The 17,368-nt window shown below is 50.1% G+C and overlaps 1 protein-coding gene across 6 annotated transcripts in view; it reads right to left on the minus strand.

Moving 5' to 3' along the window:
- ITSN2 (intersectin 2) overlaps positions 1-17,368 on the minus strand; it is a 1,003,157-nt gene that overhangs the window by 532,363 nt on the left and 453,426 nt on the right. The gene's annotated exons all lie outside the window — the stretch shown is intronic.

A 17,368-nucleotide genomic window follows, 5' to 3' on the forward strand; every position in this document is an offset into this window, starting at 1 on the left:
AAACAAGTTACTTTAACCCCTTTGGTGCATCTGACAGCCAGTAGCTGTCATCAAGTAGGGCTTTAAAAAATACTCCAGTACAAAGCACCAGAGCATTTTATTGTTTATATACTCCCGGGGGAGATACAGAACACCTTCACTCTCCCCGATCTTGGACGTCAGCGAACTGAGTGGATCCTGAATCACAGGTGGTGATCTGGAGTAGTCCGCTTGGTCCTCTCTGCCAGTTGTCCAACTTGGAAAACGATAAGCCCTGCCTCTCCTTGCAGGATAGTACCCCTGTGCACCAGGATCGAGTCCCCAGCAGCCAGCACTTCTTCCTGCAAATCACAGTCTCCTCTCTGCTGCTCCAGTGACGTTGGACTACTCTTCAGGTGTGCTGACTGGGCCTTATTGCGACTAACTGTGCATTCTGCCAGTGGGCTGTAGGTGGGGGCTGCAACTGCCTCTGCTGACTCTGCTGACTGCTGATGGTCACCTGAGACTCCCCTCCAAGGGTCGAGTCCCCTGGGCCTTGCTGGCTCTCTTCAGCCTTGCAACTCTTCTTTTGCTCCTCATGCATTTGCCAAGGAATGTTGATGGTTCTCCTGCACAACTGACCATCTGCGACCTGACAACCGGCGTGGGACACCATCTGCACCACTCCAAGGGCTCCTCTTCAGCTCTTGGGCTCCACAGCTGGTCTTCTTCTCTCTTTGCCGACCTGGTTCTGCATCCACAGAAGGGTGGGTAGTGGCTCCTGCCCCTACTGGACACTCCATTGTGGACTGGACTCTGTCCCCTTCCTTTGCAGGTTCTCTTCTACCGTAATCCACCTTTGGTTTCTTCTTGTCTGGTTGTGTTCTTGTACAATCCTTTTTCTAAGTCCTCCTGTTAGTCCATAAGAAGACCAGGTACTTACCTCTGCTCCCCTGGTCGCTGGGGGTCACTCGGGCACTCACCTCTTGGGGTTCCTAGGTCTTCCAGCTCCCCTCTAACATCTCCACATCCTTGGGTGGGGGACTGTATCTCGCATTCCACTTTCTTAGTATATGGGTTGGCCCTCCCCTAGTGCCCTTGCTATTTTTTACTAAGAATTGCCACTGCTTGTTGTTTCTATGCTATTTTCTGATTGCTATTGTGGATATAATTAAAGTGTACCTATCTCCAATTGGTGGAAACTGCCTATAAGTATTCTAGTGTTGTGTTACTATAATAAAGTACTCTTATTTTTGTAACACTGTGTGGTTCTTTCATGTGTGATAAGTTGCTGTGTGACTATAGTGCTACTGCAGAAACTTTGCATGTCTCCTAGACTGGTGTGCATTCCCCAAAGTCTGCTTACCCAGAATACCCTGCAAAGGTGAAACATTGAACGAAAACACTTCTTCCTTCAATTTCTGTGATGTAAACTCCAGGAATGTGCAGGAATCCACAAAATTCATACCATACAGCATTACCCCCTCTTGTCTCTATAAAAACGCTACCCCACCGGCGTGCCATCCCTTGGCTCACAAGCTGTTTGCCACTAGGCTTGGGCAAAAAAACTTACCTCTTGGCTCTTTCAAGCCTTCCCAGACCCTTTGGCAAATTATTGTAGTACATGGGAGGGAAATGTAGATCACCCCCTCACCCAAAAATAGGGGAGGCGATAATAAGATTTTAATATTTTCAATTTAACATAGTCCATCATGCCCATCTTACTCTTGCTAAACTGGCAAAAATCTACACGTCGCTATGACCTTACTGTCATGCTCCAAATTCAGATATTAGACATTTGCTTTTGGACTGCCCTGTAGTGAGTGTATACTGAAGAGAGATCTCCTCTGAATTGACTGATGTGACTGATTGTCCAGGGTTGTACATGCTAGAGAGCTGTATACTGGGACTATATGATAGCCCAAAACTGCGAAAATGGCAAATAGATTTCTAGACTTAGCCCTCCTCCTAGCTAGATACGCAATCACAATGGAAGTCCTCATCCCTTGATGTGATGGTTCGCTGATCCGAGGTAGAGGCACTTTCACTATGCAGAGAGGAGGCGAGAGGTCAATACAAATATCCAGTTCTGTGTCAGGACCAGAGGTGACACTTTCTTCGCCTTATTACACATTTTATTAAACAGCAGCCATTAGAAAGCACATCCAAAAACGTACTTTCCCAGAAACACCTGGGTCCAGCATTAACATCACCCAATTAGCTAAAAGGTGTCTATATGAAGTCCTATACCTCTTTTCTATTCCCCCCTTCCTTTGTGCAGCTCATGCAGCCACAGATGCGTACCTCTTGCTCCTTACTGAACAAGTTACTTACCCTTGGTAACAAATGATCTGATAGAGACATATTCTAGTTGGAGATTCCTAATCTTAGAATTTTCCCCAGGCGTCAGATTGGATCCAGAGATTTTTCTTCAAGCAGTATCCTTGCATGCTGTCAGATTGGGTTGGCGGACTCTGCGTGCATCATTGGCGCTGCGGTCACAGTGATGACGCCACGGTTGTATATAGGCACCATCCTGGTGCGCTGAAGTCCGTTTCATTTCTCGACTTTCCACACCAGTAGCACAGAGCCATGAAGAACACCGATATTGGTGTGCCAGAACTAGGGCCCTAAAAGGGAGTCCCTGTCCCTAGAAATCAGTTTGCAAGCGGGGAGGATGGGTGGGTCAGTAAGGAATCTGCAACTTGAATATGTCTCTATCAGATAATTTGTTACCGAAGGTAAGTAACTTGTTCATCTGTTATAGACTTCTAGTTGCAGATTCCATACCATAGAATACATACTCAAGCAACATCATCCTCGGCGGTGGGCTGCGAACCAAGATCAGACTAATAAGTCCTCCAGGACCGAACGGCCAAAGTAGCCGTCTCTGCAGACCTGACTGCCCAGGCAGTAATGCTTTGTGAACGTGTGCAGAGAGGCCCAAGTTGCTGCCTGCAGCTGTCCAGGACCGGAACTCTGCATGCCAATGCTGTGGTTTGAGCAGTAGCTCGGTTGGAATGAGCATGGACACCCTTAGGGGGTTGCTTCTTTGCCAAAGTGTAGCACATCTTGATGTCGAGGAAAACCCATTGAGAGATGGTCCGCTTCTCCACCGCCCGTCCTTTCTTGGCACCCACATAACCTATAAAGAGTTGATGATCCACCTGAAAACCTTTGTACGATTGAGTTAGAACGCCAATGCTCTTTTTGGATCCAGACAGTGGAGTCTTTCCTCCTCATGAGAAGGATGTGGGGGTGCATAAAAAGTAGGCAAAGTGATGGACTGGTCTACATGAAATGGTGTGACCACTTTAGGAAGGAAGGAGGTCCTGCTACGAAGCACCACTTTGTCAGGATGGACAGATAGAAATGGAGGCTTCAAAGAAAGAGCTTGAAACTCACTCACTCTGCGAGCAGAGATGAGGCCAATAAGGAAAGCGGTTTTCAGTGTGAGGAGCCGCAAGGGACAATTATGCAGTGGCTCAAAAGGAGCACTCAAGCAGTATGCAAGTACCAGGTTCAAATCCCACTGCAGCATTATGAACGAGGTAGGAGGGAACATGCGAGTGAGTCCCTTAAGAAAACTCCCAACAATGGGAGATTTGAATTATAATGGTTGATCTGGCAATCTAAGGAAGGCTGTGATGGCAGATAGGTAGCCATCAAGGGTGACCAAAAGCAGAGCCCTGCAGTGCAAGAGAGAGGATGAACAGTAGAACCTCAGATAGTGGTGCAGAAAGGGAGTCAACCGATTTGTTTGTACACCATGCCACAAATTTGTTCCAACTACAGGCCTATACCGTTTTGGTGGAGAGAAGCCTGGCTTCCAAGAACGCATTACAGACTTCTGGCGGAAAGTCCAAAGCTCTCAACTGCCACCACTGAATCTCCACGCAAGAAGGCGGAGACTGGACAGGTTCAGGTGGAGAACCATCCCCTGCTCCTGTGACAGAAGATCTTCCCAAAGGGGCAGCCTGATCAGAGGATCGATGGCCAAGCTAAGAATCTTAGGATTTACTCTTCGTGCCCAGTCCGGAGCCACCAGGATTACTTGGGCCCGTTTGTTCTTATTCTTCATCAGTACTCTGGGCAGAAGTGGTATTGGTGGGAAGGCGTAAAGGAGGTCTGAGTTCCACTCGAGATGAAAAGTGTCTCAGAGTGAGTGCCGCCTTGGGAACTCCAACACGCAAAACATCAGACATTGCACATTCTCTGCAGATGCAAACAGACCAAACCAAGGCTCTCCCCAATGCTGAAAGAGATCTTGCGCCACCTCCAGATGGAGATGCCGTTCGTGATTGACCATGAATTGACGGCTGAGTTTGTCTGCTCTGGAGTTCACACAGCCCACAGATGTTGAACCCCCAGGGATATGCCCTGATGTTCCAGTCATGTCCAGAGGCGCAGAGCCTCTTGACAAAGGGTTCCCGACCCCACTCCATCCTGCTTGTTGAAGTACCACATGGCGGTTGTAGGAAGCTGGATCTGTATGTGGTGGGCACCAATGGTGTTACACCTTATGCGGGGTCCAAGCAAACCCCTATTTGTGAGCATTCCAGTATCTAGTCAGCAGGGCTCTTTGTGGTAGCTGTGGTGAGCAGCCAAGACGTATGTAGAATTTATAACACCAAATTGGTCAAAAGGCTGGGATTAATAACTCTATTTTCTACAAAGAGAAGTGATGAATGCTCTCTTCGGGAAATCATTTATTTCCAAAATGTATTCCAGCTGTAGCGTGCTGCTGGTCTGCGCACCGCATCTACCCGGTGCTTGGACACTCCGTTTTTCTTTCTCTTCGTCCTGCTTGATTTTATGTGAATACATTTTGTAAAGAAATTATTTCCCGAAGAGAGTATTCATCACTTCTCTTAGTAGAAAACAGAGTTATTAATCCCGGCCTTGTGACCAATTTTGTGTTATAAATTGTTCCTTACCCAGGTCAGGTAGGGTATGTTGGGTTAACCTTTTCTTCATTACAAGACGTATGTAGAAGGCATGAGAAGCACTTGCAATACCACAGTGGTCACACAGTCACTTATCACACATGAAAGGAACCACACAGTGTTGCAAAAATAAAGGTACTGTAGGATGTTGGCTCTGTATATACTATTTCAAAGTAAGAAATAGTGTGCACAGTGTCCAAGGGTTCCCCTTAGAGGTAAGATAGTGGCAAAATTAGATAATACTAATGCTCTATTTTGTGGTAGTGTGGTCGAGCAGTAAGCTTATCAGAGGGTAGTGTTAAGCATTTGTTGTACACGCACAGGCAATAAATGAGGAACACACTCAAAGACTAACTCCAGGCCAATAGGTTTTTATATGGAAAAATATATTTTCTAAATTTGTTTTAAGAACCACAAGTTCAAGATTTGAAGTAAATACATAAAATGCAAGGTATTCCACACAGGTAAGTTAGGAACTTTGAATTAGAGCAATAACATATACAGTTTTTGTTAAAATGGCAATAAGCTATTTTAAAAGTGAACACAGTGCAAAAATCAACAGTTTCTGGGGGAGGTAAGTAATGGTTAGATTGTGAGGTAAGTAACACTTACAAGTCTCAGTTCCTGGGCATAGGCAGCCCACCGTTGGGGGTTCAAGGCAACCCCAAAGTTACCACACCAGCAGCTCAGGGCCTGTCAGGTGCAGAGGTCAAAGAGGTGCCCAAAACACATAGGCGCCTATGGAGAACAGGGGTGCTCCGGTTCCAGTCTGCTAGTAGGTAAGTGCCCGCTTCCTCGGGGGCAGACCAGGGGGGTTTTGTAGAGCGGGGGGGGGGGGGGCACAAGTAGGCACACAAAACACACCCTCAGCAGCACAGGGACGGCCAGGTGCAGTGTGCAAAGCAGGTGTCTGGTTTTGTAAAGGTTTCAATGGAGGGACATGGGGGGGTCACTCTAGCGTTGCAGGCAGGCATGGGGGGGGCTTCTCAGGACAGCCACCACCTGGGCTAGACAGAGGGTAGCCTGGGGGTCACTCCTGCACGGAGGTTCGGTTCCTTCAGGTCAGGGGGAGCCTCTGGATCAGGCAGTCGCGATCAGGGGGAGCCTCTGGATTCTCTCTGCAGGCATCGCTGTAGGGGTCCAGGGGGGTCGTCTCGGGCTACTCACGGGCTCGTAGTCGCCGGGGAGTCCTCCCTGTGGTGCTGGTTCTCTAGATCTCGAGCAGGGGGTGTCGGTTGCGGAGTGTGAAGTCTCACGCTTCCGGCGGAAAAAGTGAGGTCTATAAAGTTGAAGAACAGTTGCAAGTTTGTTGCAGGTTGTTGCAGGTTGTTGAGCAGAGCCGCTGCTCACTGGAGTTTCTTGGGTCTGGGGGTCAGGGCAGTCCTCTGAGGCTTCAGAGGTCGCTGGTCCCCGTTGGATGCGTCACTGTTTGCAGGTTTTTGAGTCAGGAGACAGGCCGGTAGGGCTGGGGCCAAAGTAGTTGTCGTCTTCCGTCGTCTCTGCAGGCTTGTAGGTCAGCAGTCCTTCTTTGGTTCAGGTTGCAGGAATCTCATTTCGTGGGTTCTGGGGTACCCCTAAATACTAAATTTACGGGGGTGTTTAGGTCTGGGAGGGCAGTAGCTAATGGTTACTGTCCTGGAGGGTGGATACAGCCTCTTTGTGCCTCCTCCCTGTGGGGAGGGGGGCACATCCCTAATCCTATTGGAGGAATCCTCCAAAACTAAGATGGAGGATTTCTAAAGGCAGGGGTGACCTCAGCTCAGGGCACCTTAGGGGTTGTCCTGACTGGTGGGTAACTCCTCCTTGTTTTTCTAATTATCTCCTCCAGCCTTGCCACCAAACGTGGGGGCAGTGGCCGGAGGGGCGGGCATCTCCACTAGCTGGGATGCCCTGGGGCGCTGTAACAAAGGGGGTGATCCTTTGAGGCTCACCGACAGGTGTTAGTGTTCCTGCCGGGGGAGGCGTGAAGCACCTCCACCCAGTGCAGACTTTGTTCCTGGCCACAGAGTGACAAAAGCACTCTCCCCATGTGGCCAGCAACTCATCTGGTTGAGGCAGGCTGGCAGAAACTGGTCAGCCCCACACTAGAAGTCGGATTGGTATTTAGGGGGCATCTCTAAGATGGCCTCTGGGTGCATGTTACAATACATTGCACACTGGCATCAGTGTGCATTTATTGTGCTGAAAACCTTGATACCAAACTTCCCAGATTTCAGTGTAGCCATTATGGAACTGTGGAGTTCCTGTTTGACAAACTCCCAGACCATATACTCTTATGGCTACCCAGCACTTACAATGTCTAAGGTTTGGCATAGACACTGTAGGGGCATAGTGCTCATACACATATGCCCTCACCGGTGGTATAGTGCACCCTACCTTAGGGCTGTATGGCCTGCTAGAGGAGTCACTTACCTATGCCACAGGCAGTGTGAGGTTGGCATGGCTCTCTGTGGGGAGTGCCATGTCGACTTAGTCTTTTTCTCCCCACCAGCACACACAAGCTGTGAGGCAGTGTGCATGGCTGAGTGAGGGGTCCCCATGGTGGCATAAGACATGCTGCAGCCCTTAGAGACCTTCCCTGGCATCAGGGCCCTTGGTACCAGGGATACCAGTTACAAGGGATTTATCTGGGTGCCAGGGCTGTGCCAACTGTGGAAGCAAAGGTACAGTTTAGGGAAAGAACGCTGGGGCCTAGTTAGCAGGGTCCCAGCACACTTTCAATCAAAGCTTAGCATCAGCAAAGGCAAAAAGTCAGATGGTAACCATGCCAAGGAGGCATTTCCTTACAGGTACTGTATTATAGGCACACCAAACTAGACTACCCTAGGTATACTTCCCTCTGGAAGTATAAACACAACAAATATTCACAGGTAAGTAATAAGGAATAGCATAAATTAGCCAGGGCCCTATAGGGCGCCAAACCATATACTAAAAAAATGAAATTCGAATGGGTGTCCCGCATCAAAGTGGATGGTGTAGTTAGAAAATCACTGGGAGAGAGTGGAACACCAAAAGGTAAGTATCTAGAAGATCCCTAGCACCAGGGTGCAGAGAGGCAAGTTACCCGGTTTTCCCATAGGCTAACATGGGGACGTTGTGCTTGGAAATTGCAGGACGGGACCAGTGGAACCCAAGGGCAGACTCCGGATGAAGAAGATCTGCAAATGAAGGGGACAGAGTCCAGACCACACAGGAGTGTCCAGGCGGGGCAGGAGCCAATGCCCACTGCCTTCTAAATTCTACAATGCCTACCCTTCAGTAGCGGAAGATCCGGGTTGTAGGTGATGGATGAAGTCCAGCTGCGAGGTCCAGGAGCTGCAGAGGAATCCATGAAGTCATCTAAGCGTTGTCCCTCGACGGTTGCCGGATTAGTGGTTAGGATGGCCACCAACAAGAAAATCCAAGAGGAGCCTGTGGAAGCTTTGCAGAGCTGTGGAGGACCAGCAAGGTCCTGGGGACGCGACCCTTGAAGGGGAGTTCAGGCTGACCGTCAGAAGACAGGAAAGCTGACAGAAGCAGTTGAAGCCCCCGCAAACAAACCCACTGGCAGCAGGCACAGCAAGCAGGAATTGTAACTGGAGTTCGTAGGGGAACCTCTGCTCATGCAGGGGTGGCCACAAACGCAGGGACCTGTACCCTGCCCTTTGGGCTGAAAAGGCCTACCATAGGGGTGACTTATTGTGACCTGGTGTAGTGACCGCTAGTGAAAGGGTGCGTGCACCTTTTCACAGAGGCTGCAAATGGCAGTTCTGCTGACGTAGTTTGTATGGGCTCCAATGGGTGGAATAATACATGCTGCAGCCCATGGGGGACCCCTGGTGTACAAATGCCCTAGGTACCTAAGTACCATATACTAGGGAATTACAGGGGTACACCAGTATGCCAATTGTGGAGAGTAAGAAGTACCAAAGCAATTAAACTTGGAGGAGAGAGCATAATCACTGGGGTCCTGGTTAGCAGGATCCCAATGAAAACAGTCTAAGCACACTGACATGAGGCAAAACGTGGGGGTAACCATGGCAGAAAGAGGGAACTTTCATACAGCGGTGGTGTTGTCCGTGAACACCTGCACTACTTTCCCTTGGAGAGAGGGAAGGAATGCTTTCTATGCAAGTCTGATCGCCCTGAGCTCCAGAAGATTGATGTGGAGCCCGGACTCTGTCGGAGACCAGATGCCTCTGATCTCCACCTTCCCCATGTGGCCAACTGATTCCCAGGAGTGACATCTGTCATTACTGTGAGATCTGGTTGGGGATGGGAAAGGGATCTGCCTCTGACCCAATCTCGATTCGAAAGCCACCACTGCAGATCTTGTGCAGTTCTTTTTTAGATCTGGACCATGTCAGAGAGATTTTCCTGATGCTGAGCCCACTGAACTTTCAGGTCCCACTGCACAGCCCGCATTGGCCATCTGGCATGTGTCACCAGCAGGATGCAGGAAGCCATGAAGCACAGCAGCCTCAGAGTAATTCTCACCAAAACCCACTATAGAGGCCGAAATATCAGCATCAGGGCCTGAATATCCCAGACTCGCTTTTTGGGAGGATAGGCCCAAAACTGCACGGTGTCCAGAACAGCTCCAATGAAAGGGAGGATCTGAGAGGGAGTCAGGTGTGACTTCGGCATGTTTATAATAAACCCTAGAGAATGGAGGAGGTTTGCCGTAGTCTGGAGGTGTGAGATGACAGCCTGGGGCAAGCTCCCCTTCAGCAGCCAGTTGTCGAGGTAGGGGAAGACTGAAACCCCTCACCTGCGTAAAGAAGCTGCGACCACCACCATCACTTTGGTGAACACCCAAGAGGCGCTGGAAAGGTCGAAACAGGGCACGGTAAACTTAAAGTGCTTGTGACCCACCACAAACCACAAGTAACGTCTGTGGGCAGGAAGGGCGGGAATATGGAAATAGGTGTCCTGCAAGTCCAATGCTACTATCTAGTCTCCAGGGTCCAGGGCAGAAAGGCCCCGAGTTAGAGTGAGCATTTTGAACTTCTCCTTCCAGACAAAGAAATTGAGGGTCCAGAGGTCTAGGATAGGATGAAGGCCCTTGTCCTTTTTGGGCACCAGAAAGTAGTGTGAATATAACCATGACCTACTTCTGGCACAGGAAACCTCTCTATGGCTCCCTTGGTCAAGAGAGCCGCAACCTCCTCGTGGAGAAGTGCCAAATGATCCTCCATAATGCAATTGCAGGATGGTGGCATGGCCAGGGGGTAGTCTTGAGGGGGAGGGAGTAGCCCCTTCAGACTATTTGCAAAACCCACCTCTCCGTTGTGATGGATTCCCAGTGGGGCAGGTGATGGGGGATCCTGCCGCCAACTGGTCTGGGATAGAGCGACGGACTCTGAAGGCTTGGAGGCTGCAGCGGTTGGGGGGGCGGGTTATGACTGGGCATACCGCTGGCTCCCTGTTTCGGGAGTACTTGGGATGCCACGTCCATGTCCACACAGGGACTGTGTAACAGGCCCGCTTGGTTGCTGAAGGGAAATGGACGTGGTTGGGTGCTGTTGCATAGCCACAAAAGAGGCGAAAGCAGACTGTGGGGGCGAGAAGCAACTGCAAGGCCAAGGGACCGAACCGTAGCCCAGGATTCCTTAAAGCACTCGAGCGCCGAGTCTGCTTTGCCTCCGAATAGACTGGTACCATTGAAGGCATGTCCATGCGTAATTGTTCGACATCACCCAATCAGCCAGACGTCCTCAACCAGGCATGGTGCCGTAAGACCAATGGTGATGCAACCGATCTGCCCAGTGCATTGGTTGGGTCCAGTCCACAACGTATGGTGAGCTTGGCTGCATCCCTCCCATCAGCAATGGCTTGGGAGAGAACAGCCTGAGCCTTCTCCAGGAACTGTGGCAGCACCCACGCAACCGTATGCCATAGGGTATGGGAATATCGTTCTAAAAGGTATGCTGTGTTCACAGACAGCAATGCCAGACTGGAGGATGAGAACATTTTCATCCCAAGTTGATCCAGTCTCTCTCCCTATCTGAGGGAGCGGAAGAGAATGTGACGAATGAAGAAGAAGCCTAGATGACAAGACTCGGGCGTGGGGTGTTGGGTTAGGAATTTAGGTTCATTCGCCACAGGCCGATGGCGGACGGTGATTGTCCTGTTCACAGGAGCCCCTGTGCTGGATCTGGACCAGATACCCAGTAAGACATCAGTGAGGGCTTCATTAAAAGGGAGAAGAGGTTCCGACAAGGAAGCCCCAGGCTGAAGCACCTCAGTCAGGAGGTTAGTCCTGACAATCACAGAAGGTAAGCTCAAGGTTGAGGACCTCAGCCACCCTTCTCACCACCACAGAATAGAACGCACCCTCCTCCATAGCCACGGTAGGGGGAGAAAGCATGGCAGTGTCATGAGAGCTATCCTGACCACTAGCTTCGCCCAATTCCTGTGCCCGGTCCATTTCAGTGTCTTCCAGCTGGAATTCTAAAGGGTCCAGCGACTCCTCCACAATTTCCCCGTACCCATAATTATAAGGGTCAGAATCCAACCTGGGGAATGTAGGCCTGTTGAAGCCAGAACCGGAGTCGAGCAATGTCGGTCCGCCTCTGATCAGAGTCAGGTATAAGTATGGGTTCAATGTCGATCATGGATCCAACCAACGTTGGAAGCGTTGACGTCCTTCCCGGAGCTGAGAAAGTTCACGTTGGCACGACCGGCATCGACACACGGATCTGACAACAGACCATGAGGGGCCCTATGGGGCCAAAGCCGCCTATGCAGAAACCAAGGGGGCCTCCTCTGGCCCCACTGGGCCCAAAGGCAGAGTAGGGAGTGTTGGTCTGCCCTGAAATGAGGCCCATGGCCTCATAAAATTCTGTAAGTTAGGCAGGGGTGACAGGCTCCCAAAAACTCGGGGGGGGCGTGGAGTCAACCCAGAAACAGGCTCCGAAGATGGAGGCCTACAGCATCAACGCTCTTCCTGTGTCACACTGTCCGAGCGATGGGGAGAAGTCAAAGACCGTTTGTGATCTTCTTCAATGACTTCTTCTTGTGACCTGAATGTTCAGTGGCTCTGCGAGCGGTCTTGTGACCTTCCTGTTGAGCGAGAACGGAAGCGATGCAGAGTCAAGCACCGGGTCGCCATGAGCTTTAGGAACTGTAGGAAGCTGGCTCTGTATATACTATACCAAAATGAGATATAGTGTGCATAGAGTCCAGGGGTTCCCCAGAGGCTTAACAGAGGCTAAAGTAGATAATACTAATGCTTTCTTTGGCGGTAGTGTGGTTGAGCAGTTAGGCTTATCTGAGGGCAGTGCAAAGCATTTGTTGCACACACACAGTCAAGAAATGAGGCACACACTCAAAGATTAACCGCAGGCCAATTGTTTTTATATAGCAAAAAAATATTTTGTTACTTTATTACTAGAACTAGACGAACTTTGTTGCAGGTAACCACAGTTGTAAGTAGGTAGCAAGCATATGTATCAAGTTTTAAGTATCAAGATAAAGCAGTTTACAAGTAAGTAGCAATTGTCTATTTCAAAAGTTGATGGTGCAATTCTTCATAGGAACCAATGCAGTCCTAGGGGAGGAAACGTATTGGTATGTTTTAAAGGTAAGTACTCAACTTACAGTTATAGTCTCCGGGGGTTAGGATGTCCACAGGTCAAAAATTAAGTTTACCCCAAACATGCAACACCAGCAACAGGGGGCCGGCATGGTGCAGACGTCAGCGCTGATGTCGGGTTTAGAATGGGATCCTAAGGAGACAGGGACACTTAAAGAAGATCTCCTGGCAGGTAAGTCCCATCGTCGTCTGGGAGCAGACCTGGGAGGGTTTAGAGGAAACCACGGTGGGTGGGGGTTAGGGGCACACATGTGTACACAATTTTTTTTCCAAGTTTTTTTATTTATTATGATACAGAACTCCACAGGAGGTCCCCATAAAACGATTCATATTTATGAAGAACCATTGGAAAAAAGTAAAAGGATTAAACTTTCCTAGACGGTTAACTAAATTAATACCATGATAAAAAACACTTAAAATAGTTAAAAACTCTGACAAAACATTTATTTTGGCGGAATAAAGAGGGTATGTAATAACTCAGAGGCAGTGCATGGGGAAAGAGTGAGACAAATAGGGCGCAGCCACCTGCGGCGATGTAGCGATAAGGCCGGACAAATTAGTACAACATGTTTCAAATCTTGGGCGCCATTGTGGCAAAGATTACAAATAGCAGAGGAACTGAACCATCTAGCCTGTAATGTATTAAGGGGAAGCAATCCCTGTTGCAGCAGGAGCCAGACTCTTCTCACCCCATGGGGCAAGTTCCAGATGAGGTAGGGCTGTGTAACCCTCGGCCTTAAGGTATCAGATATAATGTGAAAACTCTGCCTGTGTACACAAGCCTGGCTATCCTGGCAGAAACGTGCCACCCACGTTGCATTCCCAAGCCTAAGTCTGGATTTGAGCAATGCTGGAGAGAAAGTGAAAATTGCAGAAGATCTATGGCATATAGAAAATTCCTGCAGATGGTATATTTTGCTCTGTGACCGGCTAATATTTCTTTTATTAACAGTGGCCGCAGGGAGTCATCACCGCACGTCATCAGGCTAACCATCCAGCGAATTACCGCAGCCAATCCTTGAATGAAGGAGCTGTGCAAGCCTAGCTCAAGTCTTAATGTTGGTGCCGAAAAGGCGGAGTTTAAGGATGAGAAATTCCTCAAGACATATCCCTCGAGTTTATCGAGAAAGACCCAGTTGGAGACTGGAATGTGCTCTATGACGTAGACTAGGGACAGGGGTATCTTTGCCCGATAAACCTCTAGGAGATGTTTGAAGTGCCTTCTGTCCGTTACCCTATACACGGTGCTCAGACCATTAGCTTGGGACTGAGCCTTCCTTTGGTTGTGCTCAATATGCTCTATCTTTAAGGTTTCCACAGATGATTTTATCCAAAAAGGTGTATGAGTTTACTCTTTTGAGTTGTTGGTCCCCGAAGGTGCAACGGAAACTGCTGTACTTAAATCTTTTTTTCCCATGAAAACACAAGATTTTGCTTTTAGAGCATTTTACCTTTAAAAAATGGGGTTCGGTGTATTGCTCGAGGGCTTGAAAACAGTTAGGTCTACACCAAACACACACCCTCAGCGGCACAGGGGCGGGTGGATGCAGGGTGCAAACACAGAGCTGGGAGCCCAATGCTTTTCAACAAGGGGATCCCCAGGGTCACAAAAGAAGCTGCAGGATGGGTCCAGGGGGTTGGTTGCGGGGAACCAAAAGCTGGACGGGCAGGAGAGGAGCCCGCTGGATGTTGCTGGACCATCTGTCGGATTCCCGAGGGCCAGGGGGCTACGGGTGCAGGGGTCTCCTTGGGAGTCGGGAATCTTCGTCAGATCAGATTGCAGTAGTGGGGACCTCCGGATTCAGGCTACAGATGTCATTGTGTTGGCCAGAAGGGGTCAACCCATGGTGGACACAAGGTCGGAATCGCCTGGGGGCCCTTCTTTGGACCAGGGGGCCACCTAGACTCCTGGGTATGGGTGTCTGGTGCAGAGTGGGCAGGGCTCGAAGATCAAGGGTGGTTCTGGAGTCCTTTTGGTGATTTCTTTTGGACTGTGCCACTGTCCACAGGAGTTCTTGGTCCTAAGCTTTAACAAGCAGTCCTCTGGGGGGATTGTACAGGTCGCTGATCCCGCAGGATGCGTCGCCTTCTTGCAACAGGGGTCTTTGAAGCTGCAGACAAGCCGGTACGGCTGGGACAAAGTCAGTTGTCGCTTGGAGTCTTCACTGCTGGGGTCGGTTTCTTTCTTCTGAGGTTGCTGGGAATCTGGTGAGTAAGGTTCAGAGGTGCCCCTAAATACTAGATTTAGGAACGTTATAGGGGACAGAGGGCAGTAGCCAATGGCTAATGTCCCAGAGGGTGGCTACACCCTTCCTATGCCCACTCCCTTTGGGAAGGGAAGCACATTATTAACCCTAGTGGTCCCTATCCTCCAAAACAAGATGGAGGATTCTGTAAAGAGGGGGTCACTTCAGCTCTTGACACCTTGCGGGTGGTCCCAGCTGAGGTGGTCGCTCCCCCTTGTTTTTCCTAATTTTTTGGCCAGATCTGCCACCAAAAGTGGGGCTAGGTCTGAGGGTGGGCACCTCCACTAGCTGGAGTGCCCTGGGGCACTGTAACAGGAAGCCTGAGCCTTTGAGGCTCACCTCCAAGTGTTATAGTTACTGCAGGTAGGAGTGAAGCACCTCCACCCAGAGCAGGCTTTGTTTCTGACCCCAGAGAGCACAAAGGCTCTCACCCCATGGGGTCAGACACGTGTCTGTTAGTGGCAGGCTGGCACAGACTGGTCAGTCCTGAACTAAAGGGTTGGGTAAAATACCTCTCTAAGGTGCCCTCTGTGTCGGTGACAGGAGTCACACTGCTTAAAACCGGTCTTTCATGACATCCTGATGCACCAAAAAGTGTCAAGAACTCGACAGAACGGTCAAAGTCAGTCAAAAAACAACTGAGGGTAGGTAGCTCTACTCCAGATCTGCGCATAGGGTGGCACGGACAGAAAAGAACTGACATCAGCGCGCCGTGGTGGCACCTATATACGACTGCAACGTCAACATGGCGACTATGACACCAACAACGCATGCGGAGTCGCGCAACACCACCTGACGGCGTGCAAGGGTACTGCTCGAAGAAAAATCTCCAGATCCAGTCTGATGCCTGGGGGAAATTCTAAGTTAAGGAATCTGCAAATAGAAGTCTCTATCAGATAAATTATTATACTGCACTGTCTGTTTACTGTTGGTCACCTTAGCTGAACCGAGGGCTGTGCGAATGCGATATATGCTCGTTACCTGCCAATATCATTTTCTCTTTCACTGTGGGTCTGTGTGCGGTGCGGCCCAGGGAGCGGTAGGTTGTTCTTTAGGCCTCTAGGCTGGCACACCTCTGTGGTTCTTCTCAGTGCTCAATCGGCCGAGCAAGACGAATGCCTTCTCTAGGGAACCCTTGTCCCTCTCTGCCTAGGGGTCATACTCCCCTCAGCAAAGGGTCTGCAGTGCACTGTTTTGGGTTTTCCTAACGCTACACGGGTCTGTGCTTTCTGCCTCTAAAACCCTTTAGGGTCAGCACTCAGTTATGCATCCATTCGGGTCTGTGTGTGGGGACACGGTCCCAGGCAGCACCATAGAAACTCTGGGTGTTGTGTCCCTGGTAATGTGCTCTAAATTTGAGACCCCCGGTTTCACCATATTTTCTGGTTATTCCAGTGTCATGTTTTCCAGTGCTATGTGCCTGAGAGTCTTAAAAGCTCTTCAATAGCACTGATGGAGACCTCAGAGAGTACCTATGTAGAGGAGGAAGCAGTCTCCTTCCCTCCATGGGACGATGATTTCTGTGAAACAATGGATGAGTACAGTGCTGTTTCTGAGTTCCTGGCTCCCCTTGAACAATCCTTTTACAGGCAAATTGTGGAGCAATGAACTAGCGCCCACTGGGCTAACATTGTTACCGTGGGTTTCCGTGGATTTCCTATTCTTGGTCAGACGACACCTGCACGCGAACCCGTGCAGCAGAAATGCGGGAGGTGTAGGTGGACCACAATGCCTTTGATGGGCTAAAGAGGACCATTCTAGCCAACAGTATGCCACTCAGCCCTGCACTTATCCCAGACAGTGGTGCCTTGAGTCCCTACCACCACATGTTCCCTCTCCACCCTATTCCCCGACAACGTAGATGGGGATGACTCATGGGGGAAGCGGCCTTAACCACGACTCCCGAACAACGAAGTTGTGGACAACGAAAGCGGAACAACGCTTTCGTTAACAACGACTTCCTTGTTTGGTGCCTTAACCATGAACGTGCTGAACCACCCACATGTGAGGTTAAGACACAGAAGAAGGGAGTTGGCTGAGGAGGATGACGTCATCAGGTAAGTGGGGATGTTTTAGGGGTGGGGGCTCGGAGTATTTTTAGTTTGAGGGGGTGGGGGGTCGGGTGGTTTATGTTTACGGGCAGAGAAGGAGGGGGTCGGGGTATTTTTAGTTTTAGGGGTGGGTCGGGGTATTTTTAGTTTTAGGGGTGGGGGGATGGGCATTTTTAGTTTTAGGAGCAGGGGTGAGGGGTCAGGGTATTTTTAGTTTTTGGGGGTGGGGGGTTGGGGTTGTTTTGGTTTTCGGGGTAGGGGTTGGGGTAGTTTTCAGTTTTAGAGGCGGAAGTGGGGGGGTTGCAGCAATTTTAGGGGCGGGGTGGTGGGTTTTAGGGGCGGGGTAGGGGTCGCAGGAATTTTAGGGGTGGGGGTTGGGGTGGTTTTAGGGGCGGGGTGGGGGGTCTCGGTAATTTTAGGGGTGGGGTGGTTTTAGGGGTGGGGTGGGGTGGGGGGGTCGGGGTAATTTGAGGGGTGAGGTTGGGGTGGTTTTAGGGACAAGGTGGGGGTGGTTTTAGGGACGGGGTGGGGGTGGTTTAAGGTTTTAGGGGCGGGGTCGCTGTAATTTTAGGGGCGGGTGGAGGTTGGGGG

The sequence above is a fragment of the Pleurodeles waltl genome, chromosome 5 (genome assembly GCF_031143425.1).
Source record: "Pleurodeles waltl isolate 20211129_DDA chromosome 5, aPleWal1.hap1.20221129, whole genome shotgun sequence".
Classification (NCBI taxonomy): Eukaryota; Metazoa; Chordata; class Amphibia; order Caudata; family Salamandridae; genus Pleurodeles; species Pleurodeles waltl.